This window comes from Sarcophilus harrisii, chromosome 6, assembly GCF_902635505.1.
Source record: "Sarcophilus harrisii chromosome 6, mSarHar1.11, whole genome shotgun sequence".
Lineage (NCBI taxonomy): Eukaryota > Metazoa > Chordata > Mammalia > Dasyuromorphia > Dasyuridae > Sarcophilus > Sarcophilus harrisii.
In genome coordinates this window covers 177673043-177692138 of record NC_045431.1, presented here as the reverse complement: position 1 = coordinate 177692138, position 19096 = coordinate 177673043, and positions in this window count along the sequence as shown.

The following is a 19096-nucleotide window of genomic DNA, read 5'->3' as shown; positions in this document are numbered from 1 at the left end:
TCAGTCTTTATTCTCAGTGAAGAAAGATCGGAGGTGGAAGAGAATGGGCAATAGCAATGTGTGCAGCTGAGTCAAGAAGCTAGCTAGACCAGCAGCCACACAACCAGCAGCTATCAGAATAGAACCCAGGCCCAATCTCTCCCAGCTTCTCTTCCTGTCTCTCTGCCTCCACCCACCAAAATCGTCATACAACACATCAGGACTTGCACAGAGAGTGGGCAGGGACCATTCTTTATCCAATCATGTATATTAATAGAGTATAGCCCAATTACTATTTAGCCTCACGGTACTTGGGACCTCAGTGCATCAACTCAAACCTCAGCCCCATTACACATAACTGTCAGAAAGGTGGATTTCTGGTTGACTTCTAGCAACCTGAGAGTTTAAGTAGTAACTTTATGGTGATGAATCTTTTCTGAATATCTCATATCTACAGGTATGAAGACAGGCTGAGATGCAGGAACCAACCCAGAAAGTGGGACTGGATGTGGTCACACAGATATCAAGGGATGCTACACCAAGGATTGAGAAAAAGAAGGCTATAGACATTATAGTCATTTTCTTAAAATCATAATTCTAAGTTGCTTTCTGGAATGATTGGACCAATCCATAGTTCCACAGAGAGTATAATTAGCAAAATATCTGTCTTTCAGCAACCCCTTGAGATCTGATTTTTTTTCATCTTTTGTCATCTGTGCCAGTTTGCTTAGATATAGGGTGAAACTTCATAGGTGCTTTGATCTGCATGTCTTTTATGACTAGTAGTTGACACAATCTTTCATATGGTTGTGAATAATACAGAATTACTCTTTTGAGAAATGTTTATCTATATACTGCAACCACTTATCCCTTGGAAAATGTCTTTTGTTTACATATAGTCCAGTCAGTTGCCTAAATCTTTTCTGAGATATTTGATGTTTGAATTTTCTCTCCCCGATCCATAACACTTTTTCTTTTTATCCAGGATGCATTAATAATTTTTATACAAAAGTTTTTCAGCTTTGTGTTATTGAAATCATCTAATATATCTTATGTCATTACCTCTGTCCTGAGAATATGCCTAAGAATTTTCTTCCTATAAAAGACCAGATTTTCTACTCTTCTAATTTTTTTAAAGTTATGATCTTATATTTTCAAGTCATGAATCCATTTTTATCTTAACGTGATATATAATATAAGCTGTTGACCTAAACCTAATTTCTACCAAATGGCTTTCTAGTTTTCTCAGCAATTCTGTCTTATCCCAACACTAGCACTATTGAGTTAAGTTCTTTCTCATTCTTTCTTATTCATTCTGTTCCACTGATTCTTTAGTTTTTAACCAAGTACCTATTTAAAAAAACATACAAAACAACTATGGATAACACAGTACTTTGCAAATTGTCAGTAGGATACCTCTATATATGTAAACAAGCACCATGCTTCAGTCAAGTAAGTCTAAATTAGTTCATATACAATGGCATTGGGAAATGGGAAAACAGCATCATTCTGACAGGTCCCATCAGCCTTGAGATTCCACCTCATCATATCTCTATTATTCTAACTGGTGGGTTGAGCCATGATCTCTTAGAACTCCAATTTAGGAGGGAGCTCCTGAGCATCTGAGAAGATCTCATTTCTTACCCAACTGCACTACTTTAGGACTTCTCTAACTTTTCCACTCTGCCCCTGCATCAGGCACCTTCCCCAACCCCTTTTTCTGCTTCTTTTTGTATGTTGCCTTCCCCTATCACATTATAAGTTTCTTGAGAAGGGGCACTGTCTTTGGTTTTTGTTCATTTTTATTTTTTTGTATTTGAATCTTCAGTGCTCAGTATGGTGCCTGGAACATAATAGGTGTTCAATAAATGTTTAGAGATAGGTCTTCAAAATTTCTACCAACAATTTTTCCATAGGCACAAAGAAGGATAACTTGAAAGATAGAGGTGCACCAAGAGCAAAAGTTTCTCCACGAACAAAAGGAAATATTTGCCACAAGGTGTTAATCCAATGCCAAAGGCAATCACTTCCAAGTCTCTGCCATGATTCAGCATCAGAGAAGCGACTTATGGAACTTGGACCCACTAGCACAGAGATTCAATAGTTTATAAACAAAGCAACCTTTTCTGGATATGTGTAGAAAGACAATAGAGGATTGGCAGGGCAAGATGGTAGCTCTCTGTATGTAGATGTGTATTTGATTGAGAGGCAGTGTGGTGGAAGGAGAAGCTCACTGTTTCTGAATAGTTCCCAAACTTAGGAACTTCTCGTCTTGATTTGGATAACTCATTTCACTTCCCTGGGCTTCAGTTTCCTACTTTGGAATGACACAACTCCTTGACATAATTTCTTTCACTCCCTCATCTTTCCCTCCAATTTCTGATAACGAGGTGGATCCCATCCTTTCCTTTCTTCTCCAGCAGACTCCCCCTTTTATTCTGCCCACCTTCTCAATTTTTCAATTTCTCCCTATTTTCTGGTTCTTTCCCTGCTGCTTTCAAACATACAAACGTCTCTCTCATCCTTGAAAAAGCCACCAGTAGATCCTGTCATCCCCTCAAGATAACATCCTATATCTCTCCTCTCTTTCCTAGCCAAACCCCTGGAAAGGGTTATCTATGCTCACTACTTCCCTCTTACTCATTCCCCAATCTAGTGGCAATCTGGTGTCTAACATCATCACTCAACTAAAAATGCTCTTTCCAAAGTCACCAATGTTGCCTTAGTTACCAAATCTGATGATCTTTGCTCAGTCTTTATCTTTCTTGACCCACCTCCAGCCCTGGACATACAAGTGACCTCTTTGCCTCCATACTATACTCACTCTGGATTCTCTGGTTAGCTTTTAAAGCTCTTCACAACCTGACCCCAACCTCTATTTCTAACCTCAACATTTCTCTCCTTTGACACTCTTCCAGTACCCATCTGTGATTCTATGATTTTGAAAACTATGCAGAAACACACAAAAAGGAGAAACAAGGTCTCCTTAGGTAATTCAATTTCTGCTCGCGGACCAGCTTTATAGTTGGCAGGGAATGCACTTGCCAATTAAAGGTAATGAAGCAGATTGCTTCCTCTTGTTGAGAGGCAGAAAGACCTCCCTAAATAAATTAACTCTAATCCTCAGGAAGTCCTGTGGAACAAACCAGAGTAATGAAGAGTCATTTTGTCCCAGGAACAAGTTTAACCAAGAGAGGTAACCAAAAGCAGACAGAAAAATGCAGGGAGGTCGAGAGAACTTTGTAGTAATTTATGAGTGTGCTACATTTGTGCTTCTGCCAGGAGCAAGGTGCACTTGCATGTGGGCAAAGGGCAAGCTGATTCCTGTCCCAGTGGAGCCCACTGAAAACTTGGAAGAACTCATCTCTGTGCTCTGAGTTATAAGGAGAAAAGAAAGTCCATATGGCCTTGATCTCAAAGCCAAGGAGACTTGGATTCAGGTCTCACCTTTGACATATTTAACTTCTCATGTCCTAGCCTGGATCCGGCCTCCCACCCCCTGGCCTCTGGGGTCAGGCTTGGATCCAAGACCACCCATCTCTCTTCCCCAAAGATATGCCTCTGAGCACTAGGTCAGCCTTAGATCCAGGCCACCCACATGTTGGCCTCTGAATTTACCCCAGAGCCTTCCCAAGGAGCCCTTTGTCAGCCTCAGATCCCGGCCACCCACCTGCTGATGTCTGTCTTCATGCCAGGGCCTTTTCCACTCTTTCCAAGGAAAAACCATTCTGGAGCAGACCCAGTTCTCATCACCAGTTTATGCCTCCTGCCCAGAGTTCCTTAGGCCATGCTTCCTCCTGCCCCTGTCTGCTGTGACTTGAACCTCCCTCCTTGTCCCCATGAGGACACAACATCACCATTTGCTGCAAGGGTGGGTCTTGTGGGAAAGCTCTGAATACTCCACTCACCTGCCTCCCCCAACAGACTTCTCTCTAGCCTCTGATCTTCTGCCTGGATACATTTATTCCTCAATACCCCCAGTCAATTGATTCCAACCCCCTGGCTATTTTTATACAAACCCCACAATTCTCTTTCTTACCCCTGTTTCCTTGTATCAACTGCCTCGATGCTCCACTTCAGGTGTTTTGGAGAAGACAGGATTCAGTGGGATCCCTTTGCTTTGGCAAGGAAAAGCCCCGACCCAACATCCAATTATGTGCTTGTTGGCTACATAGAGATAAGTCCCTATCTTTAATGAACTAATGAGGGAAGAAAATATCCAAAAGGAAGCTAAAAAGGTGAGGAGGGAGGGAGGTGGTTCGCCGGGGATATCTGCCACAGGGAATGATGCTTATGAAGTTGAAACCAAGCAGAGCAGCTGAGGGGAAATTAAGTTAACTGGAAAATTTTAAGTCTTCTATATTCAGAAGGCAGAAGCAACTGAGGGTTTATGGATTTGGTTTGTGCATAGTTATTGCATCTTATTTCCTCCATTAGAATGTGAGCTCCTTGAAAGCAGATGCTATTTTTGCCTTTTTAAGTGGTCTCAGTGCCAGATATATAGCGAGCGTTTGATAAATGTTTGTGGACCGACTTACTCTCAGTCTTTAGGTAGCATTCCAAGACTAAGAGATTTAGAGAAGGTGCCGACCTGCATTGGTAGAGGGAGTTTCCTCATCTGGTTGCTCCCTATAGCAATGAAATCATGGGTCAATATCCTACCCCGGGCTAGGAGAGAAGTTGTTTCTGGAAGAATGGGGAAATAGGGTAAGGGATGTGTGGCAACAGAGAGGACTCCAACCCTGGATCTAGACAATGGAAGATGGAGGAACATGCATGGGATATTCTGAGCTGCCACCCTTCCCCTTGGGGGGGTTTGGGGGTAGAGAGAGAGCTGTACAGCCTCAGGAAAGCATCACCGCCCAAGGCCCCAGACCAAGAGCACTGGCAGTTGAGAGTTTATGCAGGAATGGCAAGAGGGAAGAAGGACAGGGAGTGCTGGGTGGGTGGGCAGGTGAGCTGAGACAGCTGCTTGTTTGTACACAAAAAGAGCAGGGCATGCTCTTCAAGAGCTTCCAATCCAGCTTGTGACCAGACTCTCTCAAGACCTGGCTGCCAGCTCCAGTGCTTCCAGTCACTTTAATAAGGGCACCCCAAAAACATCAATTAGGGCAAGGAAGTATTGGGCAAAAGCTGAGGATTTAGGGAGCATGAATGGTGATCTTTTTACAACGCTCCATGACCAGGAAATCAGAAGAGACAGGCAGCCTGCCTGATTGACAGGTTTGGAAGGCTACATATTGGTTAGGAAGATGGCATCTGGGAAGCTTTGGATGGAAGGAAGCCAAATTCAAATTGAGAAACATTTACGTATTACACACATAGCATTATGTAAGAGGAAAGAAGGAAAGCAACATTTATTAAGCACCTACTATGTGCCAGGGACTGTGAGAAGAGCTTTACATATATTACCTCAATTGATCCTCACAGTTACTCTACAAGGCAGGTGCTGATTCCAACTTCAACACTATCCATTGGACTCCCTACAAGGTCTCATGCTAGGTGCTGGGACTGCAGAGATAAAACAGTCGCAACCCTGAAGAAATAGGCATTGTATTGGCAAAGCAACATGTGGACAAATAAGTGAGGGTTAGGCATCTGGGGAGAGAACCCTAACAAATGAGAGGAGCAGAAGAGGTTCTGGCAGTGCAGCAGGCTCTGGTTCGATTGCCTGTCCAGCACTGCCCATCCCCATGAGCCTCTGGTCCCTGCAGCTCCTGGCTTAGCCCAGGACTTCCTCAGGACTCCTCTTGGCTTTCTAAGTGCCCCAGTTGTAAGCACTTGATATATGCTTCTTGATCAGCACATAAACTGCTGCCTTTGCCTCTCTCTCTCCGGTCTTGCACTAAGCAAGCAATCAAAATGCTTTTATTAATTGCTTACTGTATGCCAGGCCCTGTGCTTGCCTCAATGCATATGTTAGCCCACCCACAGGATTATTAGTAGTAGGCAGAAGATAACCAAGATGAAGGAAGGAGATGGACAAATTACTTTGGGAAAGTTAAAGAGGGAGAAATCATTTGTGGAGAAGGGTGACCTACAAGTCAGAGAAGTTGGCTCAACCTTTTCCTCTAATTCTTATGAAAATAGATATCTGGGATTCTAACTCAGTTTTTAAAAAGGTACAGCCAGTCCATAAATATTAAATGGCTACAGTCAGGCACTGCACTGACCCCTGCAGATGCAAAAAAAGGTGAAAGATGAAGATGACAGAAAAAGATAATGATGAATGTTGGAAGAGATGTGGGAAAACCGGGACACTGATACATTGTTGGTGGAACTGTGAATGGATCCAACCATTCTGGAGAGCAATTTGGAACTATGCTCAAAAAGTTATCAAATTGTGCATACCCTTTGATCCAGCAGTGTTACTACTGGGCTTGTATCCCAAAGAGATCATAAAGAAGGGAAAGGGACCTGTATGTGCACGAATGTTTGTGGAAGCCCTCTTTGTAGTGGCTAGAAACTAGAAACTGAGTGGATGCCCGTCAGGGGGGGAATGACTGAATAAGTTATGGTATGTGAATGTTATGGGATATTATTGTTCTGTAAGAAATCATCAGCAGGATGATCAATTCTGATGGATGTGGCTCTCTTCAACAATAAGATAATTCAGTCCCTGTTCCAATGGTCGTGGTCAAAAGAGCCATCTATACCCAGAGAGAGGACTATGGGAACTGAGTGTGGATCACAACACAGTATTTTCACTCTCTTTGTTGTTGTTTGCTTGCATTTTGTTTTCTTTCTCATTTTCCCCATTTTGATCTGATTTTTCTTGGGCAGCACGATAATTGTAGAAATATGTATAGAAGAATTGCACATTTAACATATATTGGATTACTTGTCACTTAGGGAAGGAGATATGGGAAGGGGAAATTTGGAACACATGTTTTTGCAAAGGTCAATGTTGAAAAATTATTCATGCATATTTTTAAAAATAAAAAGCTTTAATAAAAAATTAATCAATAAATAAATTCTGGGAAAAGCAAAAGAGAGAGAGAGAGAGAGAAAGAGAGAGAGAGAGAGAGAGAGAGAGAGAGAGAGAGAGAGAGAGAGAGAGAGGAAAGATGTCTCCCCTGCCCACAAGGAGCTTACAGTCAAATAGAGAGGGCAACATGTCTATCCTTGGCCCCAATCTCTGGGTTTACCAAATATTCTTCTTCTGACTTTGAAAGATGAATGATGGGAAGAAAAGCTGGGAGTCAGTGCCAGAGGGAAGATGAAGAGAGGAATGTGGGGAGTGATATTGAAAGATCCAGATCTCCAGAAGACTAGACCAGAAGGAAATAGAATCAAGATAGTAGGGAGAGGGTATGACCAGATCACAAATAGTAGGGACAGGGCTGTTCTGTGATGCAGCCAAGTATCTTCAGAGCCAGGAACTTGCAGCCTCTAGACACACAAAGGAATGATCCCTTGGGTCAGCAGTGGCAGGATTCTCTCTTCCTTTATCTGGTCCCTCAGATAAACCAGAATATCTGTCCTATATAGGATATGCTGGTAGATGTTTAAAAATCAGCTGGTGAATGTATACAAGACACATTTATGAGTTTAATCCACATTAGATACATTTTTTGATCACTTTCTTAAGCAAGCAACAACACAGTAAGTTAATCCTTAAATGCAGCATTTGCCAATTTCTGCAGTGTTCCTCTCTTCCCTTATCTGTTTCCCCAGAAAAACCCAGGACATCCTTTCTGCATAGAATATGCTGGTAGATATTTAACAACCTGCTGGTGAATGTATACAGGACACGTTCATGAGTTTCATCCACATTAGTTACATTTTCCATCCCTTTCTTAGGCAATCAACAACACAGTAAGTTATTCCTTACATGCAGCAGTTGCCAATTTCTGAGATGCAAATGCTTCCACTGAAAACTTAATAATGACGTTGGGATGATCTGACTACAACAAATCCTCACTTCTAGCCTTCCTCACAGAGAGCTGTGGCCCCTGAAAATAGACTAGTAGGTAGAGACTTCATTGTTTCTTATTGGTTACTTTCAAATTAGTTTGAGAGGCAGGATGGAGAAGGGTATGGAGTGCTGGGTTTGAATCCTACCTTAAGCTTTTATTAGCTGCATCACCGTAGACAAGTCACTTAACCATTATAAACCTACATTTCCTCAACTGTAAAATGAGGGGATTGGATTCAAAGGCATCTTGTAGATGTAGATGTTGTGAGTCTATTGTTTCAGACAATGTTCCTATCATCAAATATCCTCTTCTGTAATTCTGACTTTCCTTCCTTTTTATTTGCAAGTCAGTACAATAAGAGCTCTAAGTTATTGAGGTTCTCCAATTGTGGATGGTGGAAATTGGATAGGGATTCAGATTTAACACAGGTACAAATTGTTAGATTCTCTTAAGGGGTGTCCTGAAAGAGAGGGGGACACTTCTGGAAAAATACACCTGGAAATGGGAGCCAGCACCATCCCAGAAGTGTGCAATCTGAGATGGGGAAACCGTGTTCTCCTCCCTGTGGCAGGCAGAGAGGTTTGAAAAGAAGCCCTATCCACAGCAAGGAAGGGAGGAGTGAGTGTCCCTGGCATGGGCAGCCAGAAGTAAGTGACTGCAAGACCTAGCCTGTTCACCAATGCCCTTGGGAATTTATACTTGATTGTAAGAAAGCATTTCCCTCACCCAAGGGGATACCTCAATTCCCTGACAAGATAAGGCACTGGACACTGGTCCTTTCTTGAGCTGAACAGTCAAGCTTTCAAACTCCACTGCAGAGAGTGCAACTCCAATGGAATAGCCGTGTTTTTTGAATGCCAAACGTATAATTACTTATAGATTATTTTATGGAACTCACACGAGACAAATGTTCACAGAAGTAGAAAGACACTGTCAAGGTCTCTCTGAAGAACTTTGGAATGATTGTGAGACATGTGAGATAATGACAAAGGACCGCTCAGCATCAAAGGCGTTAAAGGCACTGGGATAGATGGGCAAAGCAGAACTGGAGTCAGTGTGCAGATTTAGAGCCATCTCTATTCCAGATGTCCACATGGACTGCTTGTGGTAGAGCCTTCCAACCTGGTGTTGGTTTGAGCAGCCACGGTCACACATGATGTACCTTGATCCCAATACAATGATGCCATTTTGGTCCTTGTCAAGCCCAAAGGATAATAACCAACCAGCCAACTTCAATCTCTCGCCAAGAAGATTTTCCATAAATCCTTAAAATATAATAGTTGGATTTACTAGGTGAGGAGATAACCATATGAGACTGACAGGACTATCAATCAGTCAGAATCCCAACTCTCCAGAGAATTAGAAAGCAGGTTATTTTAACCTCATCTTTTCCCCAGTAATCTCTGATCTCTGCCCCAGTAATCATTGGGGTCCTCAGGTCTTTTAGTCAGCTCCCTTTCTAAATTCCCAGCCAGCAGATAGCCTCTTCTGGAGAGGAACTCCTTCCATGTCTTTTCAGAGTCCTTCTCAGCTGTCAAAGGATTTTCATTCCAGAGGCTACTCTCAGCTGAGGACTCTCGCAAAGCCCTGTGATTTCCAGTGGCCCATGGAGATTTGGACGCTTTTCAAACACATGCAAGATTTCCCCTCCTCCCTCAGATTCTTCCATTTCTCCAGGGGCAAGTGAAACATCTAAGTGGGCACAAAGCCAGGGAAAGTTTCCTCAGAGGGATGGGGGTGGGTATTGAAAGTACAGTAACCTCAAACATCAGAGAGGCAGCAAGATGTAGTGCTAAGTCTGATGGAATGCTGGATTTGGAGTCAGGGAAGCCTCATTTCAAATCTCACCTTCGACATTCAGCTATGTGGCCGTGGGCTACTATGTTACTTAACCTTTTAGAGTCTCAGTTTCCTCAACTGTCAAATGGGTACGATATTAACTATGAAACTTATGTCTTTGGGTTGTGGTGGGTCTCAGGTAAGATATGTGTGAAAAGTGCTTTCCAAAACTAAAAATTCAAATGTTGGATAATATCATCAAATTCTAATCCAGAGGCAGTTTATTAAATTGCATCCTCAGTCTACAGAAATCAATCTATTGATCAACAAACATTTAGTAAATGTATTCTATGTGTCAGACTCTAGCAGTACAAAAACAAAGAATGAAATAATCCTTGCTTTCAAGGAGCTTACATTGTTTTAAGGGACTCTCTCTCTCTCTCTCTCTCTCTCTCTCTCTCTCTCTCTCTCCTTTTCCTGTTCCTTCTCCTTCTTCCTCTCTCTCATTCTCTCTTCCCTTCTTTCTTTATTGCCTATCTTTCTTTCTCCTCCCTCTTTTCTGAATATACATGTATATATGTATGTATATATTTACAGATTATTAAATAAACACAGAAGAATCAAATATCAGGTGATTTGGGAGGGATCAGGAAAGACTTCATGTAGAAGGTGACACTTGAGTTAGGTGTTGAAGGAAGTGAAAGATTCTGAGGCAGAGGAGAGTGGAAAATGCATTCCTGGTATAGAGGATGACCAGCACATGTGCATGGAGGTAAAAGATGAAGTCTTATATATGAGGAGCACTCTATATTGCAAAGTCAGAAGAGGGGAATAATCAATCATGAGGCTGAAAAAGATGGACTGGGGTTGTATTGTGGATGATTTCCTTTGCTTATTTGTTTTTTATCCAAGCTCTTCTTTTATTTTTTACTTAATAGTATTTTTATTTTTTCCAATTACGTGTTTTCAACATTTTTATTAGTTTTTTATTTTCAAAATTTATGAATGGATAATTTTTCAACATTGACTCTTGCAAAATCTTGTGTTCCAAATTTCCTCCCCCATCCCTCCTTAGATGACAAGCAATCCAATATATGTTAAACATGTTAAAATATATACTTCAATATTTATTTTTAAATTTAAAATTTTTCTTCCTCCCTCTCCTCTGCTCAGGTCTTCTGTTTGAGAAGGCACTTTCCATAGGTCTGGATGGATGAAAAAGGGTTTCAATATATTATCTACTCAGTCACTGAGTTCTTGGAATCCCCTATGATAGCCTTCATAACTGATCCCCTAGCCTCCCCTGAAGACCTTCCAGTGATGTAGGCCACCACACACACACACACACACACACACACACACACACCATCCAAACCCAAATCTATAGAAGGACCTCCCACCTCGTAGCAAATGTCTATGAGAACATAATATTGCATACATTGTTGGAGGAAGTCTCTCTCTGGGTAATTTTTGCTTAACTGTTTTGTGTTATGAGCAGGGAATTAACTCAGTTGGTGTTGGGGTAGAGGTTATTTCCAGAAATGCTTGTAATGTAATATTGAAAGACATCAATAAACCTTATTTTTAAAGTTGATGTAATCCCCATCATGCCTTGAACTATCTGTGCTGAGATTTTAATTTGACCTCACCCCTATTTGAAACAAGGTCCCTAGGGAGAAGAGAATGACTGGTCCTGATGGAGGATGCCAGGAACATAGTTCTTTCTTTTTTTTAATTATAGCTTTTTATTTACAAGTTATATGCATGGGTAATTTTATAGCATTGACAACTGCCAAATCTTTTGTTCCAATTTTTCCCTTCTTTCCCCTCCCCCAACCATGGCAGGCTGACCAATACACAGGAACATATTTCTTACAAACTTATGAATCACAATGAAGCCTTCTTCCTTTAACATGAATGCAGGTATGTGTGGACAATGACAAAATACCCTTCAGCCACACAAGATTAACCAGCATCCTGGTTCAAGTCAGCAGTATTTTCCCTACCCCTCTGGAAGTTTCAGCCCAGAGGAATGGAAGGAAGCTCAAAGTCCAAGAACTCATTTTTGTAATGAGTTTTGTTTTTCTTCCTTTTACAGTGTTAGAGTAAAGAGAGATGTGTTGGAGAGAATACAAATCTGAAAATAAAATAGTTTTGAAAATATCCAACATAGAAATAAAGAAGAATTAGACAAAAATGAAATAATTATTTTTTTGATATTTTATTTTATTTATGATGCAAAACCCTTGTTGTTTTCGTTAAATAAAACTAATAATAATGGAATTATTGAATGATTACTTTGGGGGAAACATATGTATGCAGCCTGGGAAATAGGGTGAAGTTATAAGTAATAATTGTTTATTTGTCTTTAATTATTCAATATAGGTGGTCTGCCAGATAAATTTCCTTTTCTTAGATAACTTTTGTTGAAAGATGCACAATATAATAATTAATCAAAAGGTGACAACAGCCAATGAACATAACTTTCCATCCAGAGTCCTGTTGTTTTAGGGGTTGCAAGGATTCATCACAAGGGAAAAGTCATATGCAGAGCAATGAATTGTCTCCAATTTCAACTCAATGAAAACTTATCTATATTAATCTCTACTTTTTTGATGCAGTTTTGCTATGTGGATAGAATTAAACCTTCATTTTTATTCACCTTTAGAAAGTTGATTAGTGTTGTTTTTTGTTTTTTTTTTGAGTGTGAGGAATAGCCAGAGGGTCATTTGTCAAAGTGATTTTCAGAAATTGTATGTCTGACAAAGTCATTCTTCTCATCCCACCCCACCACTCAACAAGTGCCAGGGGCTCCCAGGTCTTCTTGTCTTCCAAGACTATTGGCTTGACTATTCCTTCTTTTTCTTGTGATAGATATATAGGTAGGTAGGTAGGTAGGTAGGTAGATGGATGGATGAATGGGTGGACAGACAGAAAGATAGATAAACACACAGATGGATATAGTAGTGCACATGCTAATTGACAACCATATCATCCCCACACCCCTCAATACCTTATTCTCATCCTGGGTTCTAAGATAATCAAGAGGTATGCTCTGATACTATATATATATATATATATACCTTATACATTAATAAAGATGCCCAGCCCCTCACAAATTGATCTTCGAGTCTTGATCCACAGTTCAATCAACAAATTTCTATTAAGTGCCATTATGTACCAGACGCTGAACTAGGAGCTGATCGTGAAATACAATAAATGGGAAAAAAACCCTAGTTGCAAGGAATTTATATTTTAATGGGGGCCAAGAAGGCTAAAAGAATAAGTAATAGACGTAAATACAAAAAGTTTATCCAATAAATTGGAGAAACTGTTTCTGATAAACTTTGCTTTCTCTTTCGCAAATTCCTTAGTCTTATAGATATAAAGAAGCATTTTTGCTGAATAAATAATTAATTGTATAACAAACCAACCAAAGACATAGTTAAATATATATTTTTGCAAGGCAATTGGGTTAAATGATTTCTCCAAGGTAACACAGCTAGAAAGTATTAAGTGTCTGAGGTCAAATTTGAACTCAGGTCATCCTGACTCTAGGGCTGCTACTCTATCCACTGTGTCATTTAGCTCCTCCTTTAGTTAAATATTTCAACAGCGTCTCACAGCATGAGAGATAACCACAGTAAAAAGCAGTTGCCTCAATTAACTCCAATTGCTGACTTCTCAACTCTGCACACAGTATCACTATTTACTTCTCTTGGTGTTGATGTTACTAAAGTCCCATGTCACTATTTTTTTTTTTTACATTTAATTGTTTTTGGTCTCAATTACATGTAAACAAAAAAATCTAGCATTTTTAAAATTTTGAGTTCCAAATTCTTTCCCTTGCTCTCTCTTTTCTCCTTTCTTTGAGAAGGCAAACAAGTTGATGTAGATTATATATGTGTAGTCATGCAAATCATTGTCATATTGGCCATGTTGTAAAAGGAAATGCAAATTAACCTTCCTCCCCCTGTACAAAACAAGAATAATGAAAAGGGTTTTTGTTTTTTTTTAAAGTATGTTTTCCTCTGCATTCAGACCTCATAAGTTTTTCCTCTGGAAGTGGGTAACATTTTTCATCATAAGCCCTTTAGAATTGCCTTGGATCATTGCAATGCTAAGAATATCTAAAGTATTCACAGTTAATCATTGTTCACTATTGTTTGCTCATGTATAATGTTCTTCTGGTTTTCATTTCACTGCATTAATTTATGTAAGTTTTTCCATGTTTTTCTGAGAGCAACCTGCTCATCATTTCATATAGTATAATAGTATTCCATCATAATCATATACCGCAACTTCTTCAGCCATTCCCAAATTGATAAATATCCCTTCTATTTCCTACTCTTTGCCTCCACAAAAAAGAGGTACCAGAAATATTTTTGTACATATAGGTCCTTTTCTTTTTATCTCTTTGGGATACAGATCTAATACTGGTATTTCTGGGCCAAGAAATATGCCCTTTGGGTATAGTTCCAAATTGTTCTCCAGAATGGTCAGATCAGTTCATAATTGCACCAACAGTGCATTAGTGTCCCAATTTTCCTACAAACTATCCAACATTTGTCATTTTATTTTTCTATAATATTAGCCAATCTAATAGGTATGAGGTGCTACCTTAAACTTATCTAAATTTACATTTCTTAATCAATAGTAATTTGGAGCATTTTTTCATGACTATAGAGGGCGTTGATTTTCTTCTTATAAAAACTGTTTGCCTACATCTTTTGACCATATATCAATTGGGAAATAATTTGCATTCTTTTAAATTTTATTCAGTTTTTATATATTTGAGAAATCTGATCTTTATTAGAGAAACTTGATGTAAGTTCCCCTCCCCTCCCTGTAGTTTTCTGCTTTTTCTTCTCATCTTGGCTGGATTGGTTTTGTTTGTGCAAAACCTTTTTTAATTTGCTGTAATCAAAATTATCCATTTTTACAACCTGTAATATTTTCTATTTCTTTTTTATTTTAAATTCTTCCTTTATGCATAAATATAACAGATAAAATATTTGATGCTTCACCAATCTGCTTATAATATAATCCTTTATCTAAATCCATCATCTAAATCATGTGTCCATCTTGACCTTTTTTTGGAATATGGTGGTGAGATATTAATCTACACCTAGTTTCTGACAAACTGTTTTCCAGTTTTCACATCATTTTTCTCAGTGAGTTCTTGTCTTACAAAGCTTAGATCTTTCTATTTGTAAAACATTATATTACAACTGTCAGGTATTTTGCTTATATGGTATACCTAATCTATTCGACTAGTCTACCACTCTATTTCTTAACCAGTACCAGAATGTTTTGATAATTATACTTTGTATACAGTTTGAAATCTGGTACTGGTAAATTACCTTCTTCATCAGTTCTTTTCATTGATTCCATTGATATTCTTGACTTTTTGTTCTTCTAATTTTGTTATTTTTTCTATGTCTATACATTTTTGGATATTTTTACTGATATGGCACTGAATAGGTAAATTAATTTAGGCAAAATTGTCACTTTTATTATATTGATTCAGTCTACCCAAGAGTGATGGCTATTTCTCTTGTTTAGATATGAGTTTATTTGTGTGAAGTGGGTTTTTTTATAATAGCTTTTTATTTTTCAAAATATATGCAAAGATACTTTTCAATATTCACCCCTGCAAAATCTTGTGTTCTAAATTTTTCTCCCATCCTGCCTATATCTTCCCTCCCTTAGAGAGCAATCCAATATAAGTTAAACATGTGCAGTTCTTCTAAAAAGATTTCTACATTTATCATGCTGCACAAGAAAAATCAGATCAAAAAGGGAAAAAAATGAGAAAGAAAAAAAAAAACAAGTAAGAAAATAACAACAAAAAAATGAAAATACTATGTTGTGATCCACATCCAGTCCCCATAGTCCTCTCTCTGGACGCAGATGACTCAGTCCAATGTGAAGTGATTTGTAATTGTGTTTATATATTTCTAGTAGACTCCCAAGTATTTTATATTGATTGTAGCTATTTTAAATGGAATTTATTTTTCTATTTTCCTGCTGGACTTTGTTGGCAATATATAGAAATGGCTGATGATTTAAAAGAATTTATTTTATATACTGAAACTATTGAAATTATTATTTCAACTATTTTAGTGGATTCTCTAAATATAACATCATATCATCTACAAAGAATTATAATTTCTTCCCCCTCATTGTTTATTCCAATTTCTTCAATTTTTTTCTTATAGACTGCTATAACTAGTATTTCTAGAACAATATTGAATAATAGTGGTGATAATGGACATCTTAGATTCACCCTGATTTTATTAGAAAGACATCTAGCTTATACACATTATACATAATACTTGCTTATGGTTTAAATGGATATTATTTATTTTAAGGAAAGCTTCATTGATTCCTATGATTTCCCCTGTTTTTAATAAGAATGCATGTTGCACTTGATCAAAAGGTTTCGCACCTATTGATATAATCCTATGATTTTTGTTGGTTTTATTATTGATATGGTGAATTGTGTTGGTTTCCTAATATTGAATCAGCCCTGCATTCCTGGCATAAATCTCACTTGGTTATAGTATATGATCTTTGTGATATATTGCTGTAACCTCCTTGCTAGTATTTTATTTAATTTTTTGCATCAATATTCATAAGGGAAATTGGTCTATAATTTTCTTTTTCTGTTTTTGTTCCTTCTGGTTTAAATATCAGCTGCATAACTGTGTTGTAAAAGGAATTTAGTAAGATTCCTTTGCTATTTTTTTTCAAATAGTTTATATAGTGTTGGAATTGATTGTTTTTTAAATGTTTAGAATTTACTTGTGAATCCATCTGGTCTTGGAGATTTTTTCATAGGGAACTTATTGATGGTTCCATTTCTTTTTCTGAGACAGGGTTATTTAAGTATTCCATTTCTTCTTCTGTTAATCTGAGCAATTTATATATGTTTTTGATAAATATTCATCTATTTTACTTAAATTCTCAAATTTACTGGCATATTATTGGGCAAAATATCTCCTAAAATACTTCAATTTCATCTTCATTGGTGGTGAATGCATCCTTTCCATTTTTGATACTGGTAATTTGGGCTTCTTTTTTTTTTAAAAAAAAAATCAAATAACTAATGGTTTATCTATTTTATTATTTTTTCCCCACAAAACTATCTCCTACTTTTGTTTATTAATTCAATGGTTTTCTTATTTTCAATTTTATTCACCTCTTTTTTGATTTTCAAGATTTCCAATTTGGTATTTATGGGAATTTTAATATTTGTTTTTTTCTAGGTTGTCTTCTTTTTTACTTGCATGCCCAATTTATTAATCTGCTCTTTCTCTAGTTTATTAATGAAAACATTTAGTGATATAAAATTTCCCCTAAGAATTGCTTGACTATATCCCATAAATTTTAGTTATGTTATCTCATTGTTGTCTTTCTCTAATTGAAACTATTGTTTCTATGATTTGTTCTTTGACACACTCTTTAAGATTAGATTATTTTGTTTACAATAATTTTTAATCTGTTTCCATTGCCCTCTATTGAACATAATTTTTATTGCATTGTGGTCTAAAAAAGATGCATTTAATACTTTTAATTTTCTTTCCATTTAGTTGTAAGCTTTATGCCCTAATACACAGCCAAATTTTGGAGGGTGAAAGTGGACAAGGCAATCGGGATTAAGTGATTTGCCCAGTCATACAACGAGTAAGTGTCAAATGTCTGAGGCTGAATTTGACCCCAGTTCTAGTGTCCTGTCCACTGTGCCACTTAGCTGACCCCACAGTCAATTTTTGTAAGAGTGCATGTACAGCTGAGAAAAATGTATAATTTTTTTCCATTTCCATTCAGTTTTCTCATGAGGTCCATTCTATCAATTTCCCTAACTTCTTATTTATTTATTTATTTCTGAGAAGGGAAAGTTGAGTCCCCCAAAGCATCATTTTACTTTCTATTTTCTCTTATAACTAATTTATTTTTTTCTTTAAATATTTAGATGCTATGCCTTTTGTTGCATATATGTTTAGTACTGATATTACTTCATTGCTTCTGATACCTTTTATTCAAATGTGGTTTTCCTTTTTCTTTTGCTTTGTCTGAGATCATAATTGCTATTGCTGCTTTTTTTTTTTGAAAATTCAGCTGAATTTTAATAGATTCTGCTCTAGGCCCTGTAAGTATGTCCCTTTGTTTTTAATCTGTGGGTGTCACTGTTTCAAATAGGTTTCTTGTAAACAACATATTAATGGATTCTGGTTTTAATCCATTCTGCTATCTGGTTGTGTCTTATGGGTGACTTCATCCCAATCACATTTACAGTTATGATTACTAACTGGATTTCCCTCCATCCCATTTTCTTTCTTTATCCTTCTCTCTCTCTCTTTTTACTCTGTCCCTTCTCAAAAGTCTGTTTTGCTTCTGACCACTGTCTCCCTTAATCCATTCTCTTTTCTATTAGTTTCCCTCCCCTTATCATCTTTTCTTTTCTTCCTACTCCACTGAAAGATAAGATAGATTTCCATACCTAACTGAGTGTGTAGGTCATTTCCTTTTTAAACTTTAAGAATAAGCTTCAACTGATTCAATTATTCTGGAGAGCAATTTGAAATTATGCCCAAAGATCTATCAAACTGTACATATCCTTTGACCCAACAGTGTTTATACTGGGCTTATATCCCAAAGAGATCTTAAAGGAGGGAAAGGGACCCACATGTGCAAAAGTGTTTGTGGCAGCCCTTTTTGTTGTGGCAAGAAACTGGAAACTGAGTGGATGCCCATCAACTGAAGAATGGCTGAATAAGTTATAGTATATGAATGTTATCGAATACTGCTGTTTGGTAAGAAACGATCAATAGGATGATTTCAGAGAGACCTGGAGAGACTGACATGAACTGATGCTGAGTGAAGTGAGCAGAACCAGGAGATCATGGCACACAGCAACAAGAAGATTATATGATGATCAATTCTGATGGACATGGATCTTTTCAATATCTCATTGTTGATGATTTTTTTTCTTGTGCAACATAATTGTATAAATATCTATGCATATTATTGCATTTAACATATATTTTTACTATGTTTAACATATATTGGATTACTTGCCATCTAGAGGAGAGGGTGAAGGAAGGAAGAAAAACCGAAACACAAGGTTTTGCAAGGGTTAATGTTGAAAAATTATCCATATGTATGTTTTGAAAATAAAAGGCTTTAATGAAAAAGAAAGAATAAGGCTCAACTGCTACTGAACCCCATCTTCTCCTTCATTGTAAAAGTTCTTCTTTTTTCTATTACATGAAATAATTTCCCTATTTTTCTTCTCATTTTCTCCTTCTTCAAATGCATCTTTTTCAACCCTTAATTTTATTTTTGAAAGCTATTCTACCATAGTCAACTCATACCCATACCTCTTGTCTAAGTATATTCTTTCTAGCTGCTCT